Source organism: Rhinopithecus bieti, unplaced genomic scaffold, assembly GCF_001698545.2.
Source record: "Rhinopithecus bieti isolate Rb0 unplaced genomic scaffold, ASM169854v2 scaffold_15368, whole genome shotgun sequence".
NCBI lineage: Eukaryota > Metazoa > Chordata > Mammalia > Primates > Cercopithecidae > Rhinopithecus > Rhinopithecus bieti.
This window is the reverse complement of record NW_016808463.1, coordinates 684,515-688,762: the sequence shown is the minus strand read 5'-3', so window position 1 is coordinate 688,762 and position 4,248 is coordinate 684,515.

Below are 4,248 nucleotides of genomic sequence, written 5' to 3'. Positions count from 1 at the left end.
CTTACAATCATGGCTGAAGGGAAAGGGGAAGCAAGGTACACTTTGTAGGACAGCAGGAGAGAGAAAGGGGAGAAATGCAACACTTTTAAACCATCAATTCTTGTGAGAACTCACTATCACAGGAATGACATGGGTGAAATCCACACCCATGATCCAATCACCTCTCACTAGGTACCTCCCCTGACACATGATGATTACAATTCAACATGAAATTTGGGTGGCGACACAGAGCCAAACCATACCATTCTTTCCCAGACCCCTCCCAAATCTCATGACCTTCTCACATTGAGAGATCAATCATTCCTTCACAACAGTCCCCGATGTCTTAACTCATTCCAGCATTAACTTAAAAGTTCAAGTTCAAAGTCTCATCTGAGATAAGGCAAGTCCCTTCCACCTAGAAGCCTATAAAGTAAAAAACAAATTAGTTACTTCCAAGATACTATGGAGGTACAGGCATTGGGTAAATGCTCCCATTCCAAAACGGAGAAATTGCCCAAAACAAAGAGGCTACAAACCCCAGGCAACTCCAAAACCCCAGCAAGGCAGTCACTAAATCTTGAAGCTTCAAAATAATCTTCACTGACTTCGTGTCTCACATTCAGGGCATGCTGATGCAAGGGCTGGGCTCCCAAGGCCTTGGGCAGTTCTACCCCTGTGGCTCTGCAAGGTACAGCCCCCACAGCTGCTTTCACGGGCTGGCATTGAGTGTCTGCAGCTTTTCCTGGTGCACAGTGCAAGGTGTCACTGGAGAACAATGGCCCTCTTCTCACAGCTCCACTAGGCAGTGCCCCAATGGGGACTCTGTGTAGGGGCTCCAACCCATTTCCCTCCTGCACTGCCCTAGTAGAGGTTCTCCATGTGGGCTCCACCCCTTCAGCAGACTTTTGCCTGGACATCCAGGCATTTCCGTACATCCTCTGAAATCTAGGCAGACGTTCCCAAACCTCAATTCTTGCCTTCTACACACCCACAGGTCCAACACCACATGGAAGTCACCATGGCTTGGGGCCTGAACCCTCTGAAGCCATGGCCCAAGCTGTATCTTGGCCCCTTTTAGTCATGGCTAGAGCTGAAGTGGGTGGGCCTGGAGATGGAGCAGCTGGGACACAGGGTGCCATGTCCTAAGGCTGCACAGAGCAGCAGGTTCTTGGGCCTGGCCCCTGAAACCATTTTTCCCTCCTAGGCCTCCAGGCCAGTGATGGGAGGGGCTACTGTGAAGGTCTCTGATATAGCCCTGGAGGCATTTTTCCCATTGTCTTGGCTATTAACATTTCACTACTCTTTACTAATGCAAATTTCTGCAGCCAGCTTGAATTCCTTCCCAGAAAATTGGTTTTTCTTTTCTATCACATGGTCAGGCTGCAAATTTTCCAAGTTTTTATGCTCTGCTTCCCTTTTAAATATAAGTTCCAATTTCAGATCATCTCTTTGTGAATGCATATGACTGTATGCTGTTAGAAACAGCCAGGTCAAATCTTGAATGCTCTATGCTTAGAAATTTCTTCCACCAGATACCCTAAATCATCTCTCTCAAGTTCAAAGTTCCAAAAATCTCTAGGGCAGGGGTAAAATGCCACCAGCCTTTTTGCTAAAGCATAGCAAGAGTGACCTTTACTCCAGTTCCCAATAAGTTCCTCTTCTCCATCTGAGACCACCTGTCTGGACTTCACTGTCCATATCACTATCAACATTTTTGTCAAAACCATTCAATAAGTCTTTAGGAACTTAAAAACTTCTCAACATCTTCCTGTATTCTTCTGAGTCCTCCGAACTGTTCCAACCTCTGCTTGGTACCCAGTTCCAAAGTTGCTTCCACATTTTCAGGTATCTTTACAGCAGTGCTGCACTGCCAGTACCAATTTTCTATGTTAATCTGTTTTTACACTGCAATAAAGAACTACCTGAGTCTGGATAATTAATGAAGAAAAGAAATGTAATTGACTCATAGTTCTGCATGGTTGGAGAGGACTCAAGAAACTTACAATCATGGCAGAGAGAGAAGCAAGGCACATCTCACATGGCGGCAGGAGAGACAGCACAAGGGGGGACCTGCCACACTTTTAAAACTTCAGATCTCGTGAGAACTCACTATCACCAGGCCCGCATAGGGTAAATCTGCCCCCATGATCCAATCAACACCCACCAGGTCCCTCCCCTGACATGTGAGGAATACAATTTGACATGAGATTTGGGTAGGGACATAGAGATAAACCCTATCAAGTAGCTTCCATCTCAAGAAACCACTTTTGTTGTTCATCCATTAGAAGCAGCTCCTCATCTGTTCAAGTTTTATCATGAGATTGCAGAAATTCAGTCACATCTTCAGGTTCTACTTCAAATTCTACCTCTTTTACTACATCTACCATATCTGCCATGATTTCCTCCACTGAAGTCTTCCACCCCTCAAAGTCATCAAATTCTTTCAAAATCCTGTTCATGTTGGTATTCTGACCCCCTCTCATGAATCACAAATGTTCATAATGGCATCTAGAATAGTAAACCTTTTCCAGAGGTTTTAAATTTACCTAGTTCTATCAGAAGAATCACTATCTATGGCAGCTATTGCTTTATGAAATATATTTCTTATATAATAGTACATGAAAGTCAAAAACTACTCCTTGACCCATAAGCTGCAGAATGGGTGTTGTGTTGCCAGGCAAGAAAATAGTATCAATCTCCTCATACATTCCCATCACAGCTCCTGTGTAACCAGTACATTGTCAATGAGCAGTAATATTTTTAAAGGAGTCTATTTTTTTCTGAGCAGTAGGGCTCAACAGTGGGTTTAAACTATTCAGTAAGCTATGCAGTAAACAGGTGTGCTATCATCCAAGCTTTGCTCTTCCATTTCTACACTACAAGCAGAGTAAATTTAGCATAATTATTAAGGAATCTAGGATTTTCAGAATGGTAAATGAGCAGTGTCCCTTAACAAGACAGCCAACCTGTCCTTTGAAGATTTGAAGCTAGGCATTGACTACTACTCCTGGATGGTAACTTCACCATTAGAAGATAAAAGCTGTTTGATTTACATTGAAAATCTGTTGTTTAGTGCAGCCACCTTCCTCAATGATCTTAGCTAGAGCTTCTGGATAACTTGCTGCAGCTTCTACATCAGCACTTGCTGCTTCACCTTGCACTCTTACGTTATAAAGATGGCTTCTTTCTTCAAATCTCATGAAACAACCTCTGCTAGCTTCAAACATTTCTTCTGCAGTTTCCTCACTCCTCTTAGCCTTCAAAGAATTGAAGAGATTTAGGGCCTTGCTCTTGATTAGGCTTTGACTCAAGGGAATATTGTGGCTGGTTTGATCTACCCAGACCACTAAAACTTTCTCGATATTAGCAATAAGCCTGTGTCGCTTTCTTAACATTCGATTGTGCACTGAAGGAGCACATTTAGTTTCCTGCAAGAAATTTTCCTTCACACTCACAAGTTGGCTAACTACTTGGTACAAGAGGCCTAACTTTTGGCCTAACTCACCCACCATTTGACATGTTTTTCTCACTAAATCATTTCTAGCTTTTAATTTAAAGTGACAAACATGCAGCTCTTCCTTTCACTGGAACACACAGTTCAAGTCTTACATGGGTATGGCTTGTGGTGCCCCCAAAACAGTTACAATAGTATTATCAAAGATCACTAGTCACATTCCCATAATATACACAAGAATAAAAACTGGCCAGGTTCAGTGGCTCACGCCTCTAATCCCAGCACTTTGGGAGGCCAGGAGGGGAGGATTGCTAGAGGCCAGGAGTTTGAGTCTGCAGTGGGCTATGATCATGCCACTGTACTGTAACCTGGGCAGAAGAATGAGACCCTGTCCCAAAAAGAAGAAGAAGGAGGAGGAGGAGGAGGAAAAGAAGGAGGAGGAACAGGAGGAGGAGGAGGAGGAGGAGGAGAAAAAAACTGAAAACATTACAAGAATTACCAAAATATGACATAAGAACACAAAGTGAGCATATGCTATTGGAAAATGGTGCCAACAGACTTGCTCGATGCAAGGTTACCACAAATCTTCCATTTGTAAACAATGCATTATCTGCAAAGCATAATAAAGTGAAGCACAATAAAACGAGATATGACTCTACAACAGGGGAATCAAAACTGTATAGTACTGTCATAAAGACAGACATATAAATCAACAGAACAGAATAGAGAACCCAGAAGCAAAGTCTTATAGATATGGACAAATGATCTTCAACAAGGATGCCAAGACTACCCAATGGGGAAAGGATAGTCTC